This window comes from Gossypium arboreum, chromosome 2, assembly GCF_025698485.1.
Source record: "Gossypium arboreum isolate Shixiya-1 chromosome 2, ASM2569848v2, whole genome shotgun sequence".
NCBI lineage: Eukaryota > Viridiplantae > Streptophyta > Magnoliopsida > Malvales > Malvaceae > Gossypium > Gossypium arboreum.
In genome coordinates this window covers 38,271,223-38,280,227 of record NC_069071.1, presented here as the reverse complement: position 1 = coordinate 38,280,227, position 9,005 = coordinate 38,271,223, and the positions used below count along the sequence as shown (strand labels likewise).

The 9,005-nt window shown below is 36.8% G+C and overlaps 1 non-coding gene across 1 annotated transcript; it reads right to left on the bottom strand.

The window, feature by feature from the left end:
• Positions 1-4,516: 4,516 nt before the first annotated feature.
• LOC128289607 (small nucleolar RNA R71) lies at positions 4,517-4,622 on the bottom strand. The gene has a single exon (XR_008279252.1). It is a non-coding gene; the product is annotated as a small nucleolar RNA R71 (small nucleolar RNA).
• Positions 4,623-9,005: the final 4,383 nt, after the last annotated feature.

The following is a 9,005-nucleotide window of genomic DNA, read 5'->3' as shown; positions in this document are numbered from 1 at the left end:
GGTTAAATGCGAATAGTTTTAATTTGGATGAAAATTTATGACCTGGAATTGTATGTTTGCTCACTTTGTAAGTCCGGTAAGGCCTCGTATCCTATTCGGACGTTAAATATGGGTAAGGGGTGTTACATGTGGTCTTGAAACCACTATTCTGATTTCACTGAAAAATGGGTTGTTACACCTATAGAGACTATTGGTTTAGGTATAACTATTATTAGCTCTTTCGGTGATAGTGTTGTGTTGATTCGAGTATATTGTAGGTGACCCCTTATGATTCAAGGGCACGTCTTTTCTGTAGAACCTTATGGAATTGCCTTTTTATGGTTTTGATGTAATTGTTGGTATGGACTGGTTAACTGAGCATAGGGTAAGGTGGATTTTGAAATGAATCAAATTACTTTGTGGAATAGTGATGGTTTGGAAATTGTAGTTGTCGGAAAGAGACCTGAATTTTTGTCTAATGTGGTTTCAACTATCAAGGCTGAAAAGATGATGGGGAAAGCTTCTGATGCCTATTTAGCTTATGTGATGAACTCAGTTAGTAAGGAATTGAGAGTTCAGGATATTCATACTGTTAAGTATTTTTCTGACGTATTTTCGAAAGAATTACCTAGTTTTCCATTAGAGCATGAAGTAGAGTTCAGTATTGAGCTCTTTTCTGGTACTGCACCGGTGTCTATTGCGTCCTATCGCATGGCAATAAAAGAGTTCAAGGAGTTAAAGATTCAGTTGCAGGAGTTTCTTGACAAAGGTTTCATTCAATCGAGTGTATCGCTGTAGATTGCACCAATTTTATTTGTAAAGAAGAAGAATGGTATGTTGCAGTTGTGTGTAACACCTCTTACCCGCATTCAATGGCAGAACAGGGTACGAGGCATTACTGAACTTATCACATGAACAACCATAAAATTCCAAGTCATGAATTTACGTCCAAATTAAAACCATTTCCATTTAATCATAAAGTCCCTGATACGAGCCTATGAGGCTCAAAATGTGCATTGGAAGTGATTCAGGACTAAATCGAGAACTTTTAAAAAATTACAAAACTTAGAAAAATTTTCCACTAAACAGGGGTCACACGCCCGTGTGTGCAGGCCATGTGGCTACACATGCCTGTGTCCCGACCTCGTGCAACTCACTGACTTGTAACCCGTCAACAAATTGAGATCACACGGCCAAGTCACATCCGTGTGCTAGGCCATGTGGAAAATTAATTTTCATAAAATAGATGCAAACTTCACACGGCCAGGGCACACGCCCATGTTTGAGGCCGTGCTGTCCACACGGTTAAAACACACGCTCGTGTCTTTGCCCGTATGCTCAATTCTGAGCATTTTGTTTCTCAAAATTAAGTTGCAGGGGACACACGTCTGGATCACACGCCCATGGGTCAAACCATGTGTCACACATAACCTAGACACACGCCCATGTGTATACCCGTGTGGATAAAAATAAGACTATTTACCAAGCCATTTTGCCACCCTTTAATGTACACACCTATACAACATAACATAGCACTAATCCAAGCATATACATACAACCAAACATTCACAACCAAGATATCAACACATCATTCATGAAAGGCATCATTATATGAATATACTTATAACCAATATTGGCTCATTTCCAATGGCCTTATACAAAATGAACTTCTAACCAATATAAGCCAACACATTTGGCAAAATCAATTATGACACATAACAAAATGACCAAGTCCCCTATACATGCCATAACACAAAATGTTGATTTCATTAATACCAAAATAATTGTTGATAGTGTGACTGGATCTCTAATGGTCTCCAAACCCGAGCTAGCTTGGTGTCAATATAAAACAATGGAAAGAAAGGGGAGTAAGCTATATAGCTTAGTAAGTTCATGTGCAAATAATATGCATTTTAAATACACCTTAATCATGCAATTTATATAAAGTGAGATAACATAAATGTTACTAAAATCTCATAGTCATAACTTACTCAATCACAACATTACCAAGAGTTCATCACCCATCGAGTTTATTACTTATGAGTTCTATGTACATACCTATACCAAGTCGTAACATAATCACATCCTTTCACATCTTTGACATTCCCATTGAACACTTGAAATATTATCGGATACTCGAAAAATCTTGCACATAAGTGCCACATATGTAGTCAAAGATACCTCATATCTTATAACACATATAGGCTCGCTCTCGAGCCATTCATAGGTCTGCTCACACAAGCTGTCAGTTAGGATGTAACTACACAGTGGTGCTCATTCAAGCTGTTAAGTAACCCCAATATATACCGAAATATCCAACCATTGGTAGGACGTACAAGACCAGCACTCAGATCACATAAACACATATACACATGGGGTTCCTAGTAACATGTCACTCATATCCTATTCTATTCATAAGGTTCAATGATAAACCGTAATTTATACATATTTTTATCCCATGCTTAGCGCATTAATGGTTGGTTTCTCCTTAGAATTGGTGAATTAGATGCTCCTAATCCTTTAATCTCATGTTTTATACTTAGGTGAGCATAGAAGAGTAAAAAGAGCGAGAAACGGGCCGAAAATAGAGAAAATGGACCCACGTGGGAAATCAACATGGGCTGGACTTCCTCACACGGGTGTGTCACACGGTTGTGTCCCTCTGGCAGGATCAAAGCACGACTTATACTGGTAGACTACACGCCTGTGCCTATTCAACAGCCTTGACCACGGGCTGGAGTAATCCCACACGGGCGTGTCACACGGGTGTGTCCCTGTTGAACCCAAGTATAACCCTATTCGAAAAAGGCTAATTTTGAGGGCTCTTAGGCATTCAAAAGCCTATTTAAACACCTGAGGAGGCACTTAGAAGAGAGATGCAGAGTAAGAAGCAAGGGATTACTCAAGGAAAGCCGATTGATCTATCTCAAAAGCCGGATTCATCATCAAGACTGAAGCTCTCCCTTCAAGTTCCTTCAGGAGTTTTGGATTTTCATATGTTTTGTTATCTTTATGCTTTTGAGATGTTTTCTTCTATAATCAAGAACTAAACCCCCTAAATACCTAAGGGGAATGCAACATAAGACAGATCTTGTTATTATTATCTGAATTGTATGATAAATATTTGACTTGTTCTTAATTATGTGTTCTTAATTCTTGTTTTAATATTCCAGGATATTGATTCGAGTTAACGCTCTTATTCAGAGGAGAAATAGACCCTGTCTAAGAGTAAATTTGTCATAATTAAGCAGAGTTGATTGCATGCCTAGAGATAGGGTGATAAGATTTTTTCGGATTAGGGTGAACCTAATAAGGAGATCCATAGATCGAATTAATGCAACTCTAGGTGTTAATTAGAAAGAGATTTCAATTAATCAACCTAGGGTTAGACATTATTAGTCTCGAGAGAGATAATAATATAACTTAGGGATTTCTACGGATCAAGTCAAATGAATAAATCGTCTGATTCAAAGTCAAATAACAAGTGAAGTCTAGGCGGATTTTTCCTTTGGTATTGTCTTAATCAATCGAATTTTCCCAAAAGTATTTTCCAAAATTTTCTTTCTGTGCATTCTTAGTTTAGTAATTATTTTATATAACCAAACCTCTTAATTTTTAGGCTAGATAATAAAAAGGAAGTAAATACTACTACTCGTGATTCCTTTGGGTTCAACAATCCGATCTTGCTAAAGCTATACTACTGTTCGATAGGTACACTTGCCTTCATCGTGATAATAGTTAGTTTCAAGAACGATTAATTATAAATATTTAAAACCTGTCGCGAATATCACGTACCAAGATTTTGGCGCCGTTGCCGGGGAACTAGGATATTAGGAACACTCGATTTTTATTACTTTAGCCATTTTACTTTTATTGCAATTTAAATTTTTATTTTCTTTTCTAATTTTTCATTTATTTTCTTCTGACAGGTTTTTCTAGTTTATGACCAGAAGAAACCCGTTAGCACCACTACTTTTTGACGGTGAGATTGACCGCATAGTTCGCAGAAACCGAAGAGAAATAAGGCGAAGCTTACGATACATAGAGGAAGAGCAAGAGGAAGAGCAAGAGGATGATACTTCAACTACAACTGAGGAGATGGTTGAAAACCAAGAAAATCCGCTACCTCCTGTGATTGCTGCTAATCCAGTAAATCAGAATCCTGCTCCATGTACTATGTATGATTATGCTAAACCTTCTTTAACAGGAACTGAATCAAGCATAGTTAGGCCTGCTGTTGCTGCAAATAATTTTGAACTGAAACCTAACACAATTCAAATGATCCAACAGTTTGTTCAGTTTGATGGTTTGCAGGACGAGGATCCCAATGCTCACTTGGAAAATTTCTTAGAGTTTTACGAGACTTTTAAAGTCAATGGCATTTCTGATAACGCCATTCACCTTCAGTTATTCCCTTTTTTGTTGAGGAATAAGGCTAAACAATGGTTGAACTCGTTACCACGAGGGTTAATCACTACTTGGGAACCAATGACCGAAAAGTTTTTATTAAAATATTTATCACCGGTTAAAACAGCCAAATTACATAATGATATCTCTTCTTTTGTGCAGATGTATTTAGAAACACTCTATGATGCATGAGAGAGATACAAGGATATTTTGAGAAGATGCCCTTACCATGGGTTACCACTTTGGCTATAGGTTCAGATGTTTTACAACAGTGTGAACCCCTCAACGAGGCAACTCATCAACACAACCACCGGTGGAACTTTGAATAACAAAACACCTAAGGCAGCTTACGAATTTATTAAGGAGATGTCACTGAATAACTATCAGTGGCAAGTTATGAGAACAAAGTCGATTTAAAGCAAGGTGTTTTCAACCTCGATCTTGGTTACTATGCTATCTAACCAAGTAGAACTCTTAAATAAAAAGATTGATGGTTTGTGTGGTTCTATTCAGGTACATCCTGTGATGAGGTGCGACTCGAATGGAGGAGGACCATGCACAGAATATCAACCCTTCAATCCTAGCATTGATGAGGAACTAGTCCAATATATGGGTAACAATAACTCTAGACCCCAAAATAACCCGTATAGTAACACTTATAATCTAGGTTGGAGGAACCATCCCAATTTCTCATGGGGCGGTCAAGGAAATCAAAGTCCACAACATCCTCCGGGTTTTCAACAACCACTCTACCAACAAGAGAAAAAGCCGAACCTTGAGGAGATGCCAACAAAATTCATCTCAGTGTCAGAAACTTGTTTTTAGAATACCGAGACAACACTTAAAAATCAACAAGCATCAATCCAAGGGCTCGAAACTCAAATGGGTCAGCTCGCTAAATTGATATCTGAACGACGACAAGGTAGCCTGTCGAGTAACACTGAACCCAACCCAAAAGATCATGTGAAAGCAGTTACATTAAGGAGTGGGAAAGTGTTAGCTAAATCTGAAAAGAAACCACCACAAGAAGCTGACAGAAAGGAGGTCGAACCCAAAAACAATGACAATATAATGCCAAAAGAATATAAACCACCAATCCCATACCCAGCAAAGTTGTAGGAAGGCCGCATGGATGCACAATTAGTTAAATTTCTTAAACTTTTTAAAAAACTACATATTAACTTACCTTTTGTTGAAGCTATATCGCAGATGCCTACATATGCAAAATTTTTAAAGGAGCTTCTAACAAACAAAAGGAAGTTTAAAGACTTATCTATAGTGGAACTTAATAAAGAGTGCTCAGCCATACTCCAAAATAAACTGCCAACCAAACTGAAAGATCCAGGAAGTTTTACTATTCCCTGTTTAATTGGTAGTTTGAATGTTGATAAAGCACTAGCTGATGTAGGCGCCAGCATTAATTTGATGCCATATAAAATGTTTAAACAACTAGGTCTTGGGGAACCTAAACCCACTATGATGAGTATTCAATTAGTTGATAGATCTGTTAAATATCCTAGGGGAATTATAGAGGACGTACTTGTAAAAGTAAACAAATTTATATTCCCTGTTGATTTCGTTGTGCTTGACATGGATGAAGATGTTGAGGTGCCTTTAATCTTAGCTCGGCCATTCTTAGACATTGCTAGAGCTGTAATTAATGTGGGTGATGGTAAATTGGTACTTAAAGTAGGTGACTAAGAGATTATTTTTAAAATTTATAATGCCATGAGATTTTCTAGAGAACAGGATCACTCATGTTATTTTATCGACTTTATGGATCATGCTACTCAAGATTCCTTTCAGGAAATCGTACACAAGGACACGATGGAACTGTGTCTCAGGAGAGGGGGTGGATGATGATTCTGAGATAGAAACCGAACTAAACTCCAATGAATCCTCCCCAAAATTAGGAGAATATGAGGGAATTAAGGTAAAAGATGAACTTAAGAAAAAACCCTCTATTGACGAACCTCCCAAACTAGAACTTAAACAATTGCCGAATCACTTGGAATATGTATTCCTTGGAAATAATTCTACATTATCGGTAATTATTGCATCCAACTTGCAACCCAAAGAGAAAGAGGAATTACTCCAAGTATTAAGAGAGCATAAAAGGGCCATAGCATGGAAAATTTCTGACATTAAAGGGATCAGCCCTTCTTTTTGCACCCATAAAATTTTAATGGAAGATGAATATAAACCATGCGTGCAAGCCCAAAGATGACTGAATCCCAACATGAAGGAAGTTGTTAAAGATGAGGTAACTAAACTCCTAGATGCTGGAATTATTTATCCTATTTCTGACAGTTCTTGGGTGAGTCCAGTGCAGGTTGTCCCTAAGAAATGAGGCATGACTGTTGTAGCTAATGAGAAGAATGAATTAATCCCAACAAGGACAGTCACAGGTTTGAGAGTGTGCATTGATTATAGAAAGCTAAATGATGCCACGAGAAAAGACCACTTTCCCCTTCCATTCATTGACCGAATGTTGGAAAGATTGTCAGGACACATGTAATACTGCTTTTTAGACGGACTCTCTGGCTACTTCCAAATCCCAATAGCTTCTGATTATCAAGAAAAGGTGACATTTACATGTCCATACAGTACGTTTCCTTATCGTAAAATGCCTTTTGGATTATGTAATGCTCCTACTACTTTTCAGCACTGCATGATGGCCAATTTTGACGAACTCGTAGAAGACGTCATGGAGGTATTTATGGATTATTTCTCAGTTTTCGATAACTCTTTCCATCTTTGCCTCAAAAATTTAAAACGAGTGTTAATAAGATGTAAGGAAACAAACCTTATGCTTAACTGGGAAAAATGTCACTTTATGGTTCAAGAAGGTATTGTGTTAGGACATAAAATTTCTAGTAGAGGGATTGAGGTTGATAAATCTAAAATTGAAAGAATTGAAAAACTACCTCCCCCTAATTTAGCTAAGGATATTAGAAGCTTCTAAGGACATGCTGAGTTTTATAGAAGATTTATTAAAGACTTTTCTAAAATATCTAAGCCTTTGACTAAATTACTAGAAAAAGATGTGCCCTTTAATTTCGATCAAGAGTGTTTAGAAGCATTTAATACTTTAAAGGATAAGCTGACTAAAGCTCCAATTTTAATTACACCTAATTGGAATTCACCTTTTGAACTAATGTGTGATGCGAGTGATTTTGCAGTAGGTGTAGTTTTGGGACAACGAAGAGATAAACATTTTCAACCTATCTATTATGCTAGCAGGACTTTGACAGCCGCACAAGAAAACTACACCACCATGGAGAAAGAGTTGCTAGCTGTGGTTTTTGCATTCGATAAATCTAGGCCATATTTAATATTGTCTAAAGTTGTCGTTTATACTGACCATTCCGCTCTTCGCCATCTTTTGACTAAAACTGATGCAAAACCTCGACTCATTCGATGGATCTTATTATTGTAATACCCCTACCCGTATTCATTGCTTTAATAGGTACGAGGCATCTTGGAGTTTACAATTAATTTTTTTATATTCAATATAGCCCTTTATAAATATCTAACCTTCCCGCAATATTAAATCGAGACCAATCCACATCAACCAAATCAATTCAACATATTTTCAAGATAAATTCATGCATATTTATAAGATAACGTCATCACATATCTAAAACCGGGTTTGTTAACCATACTAATGGCTAACTTTACATTCATTTCGTTAACATTTACTTTGTTAGCTTATACATGCCATTGATTTCCAAAATAAAGTTTCTTTATATACCAAATCTCGAGGTTGACGATGTGATGTGTCTCGACCAAATCCGACCTCAGAGCTCTTAACACTACAAAACAGGGAAAAGGAAGCGGGGTAAGCACTTTGTGCTTAGTAAGCTCATGTAACAAGAATTATACTTACCTAATATTTTCAATACAATATAATAAACATTCATATATCCATTCAATGCATTATTACCCTAACATGCACAAACTCAACATTCAAGTTAGTACAATAATTTCCATGTATCAATAATATATATACCATGATTGATGAGCTCGTCAATACCATGATTTCCATTTCCTTGTTATTTTCCATATTTATCCCGTTGAATTTATCAAATTTCAATGGATTTTCAGAGGTACACATTTATTGTACAATTCGGGTCCGTCAATTCATATTCATGTGCTTTACATATCCATTTCAGAGAGCACACTCATGAACCTCAACCTTGCGGCGGGATTACCAGTCGAGCTAAATCCTCGCAATATAAACTCATAGAGTATTGTAGGGATTACCAGTCCAGGCTAAATCCCCTACAACGACAATTACTCTAATGAGCTTGGATCTAAATTACCAGTCCAGGCTAAATTCAGACCCTAATTCGGATTACATGTTCGGGCTAAATCCATTTTACACATATTCTTCGGGAGGGCTATATCAGGATAGGATCACCTGTCCGGGCTAGATCCTTTTTACCGTCAATTCTTTTTCAGAGATCCATCGAATTTTCCTTTCATTCAAACAGGATTTCTTCCCATTTTATCAAATATATCAATGTTTCATAAATTTCTATATAATGAACATTCAAATCATATTTATATAAAAAACATGCATTTCAAGCATTTAAGAATATAATTCAAGTTACACG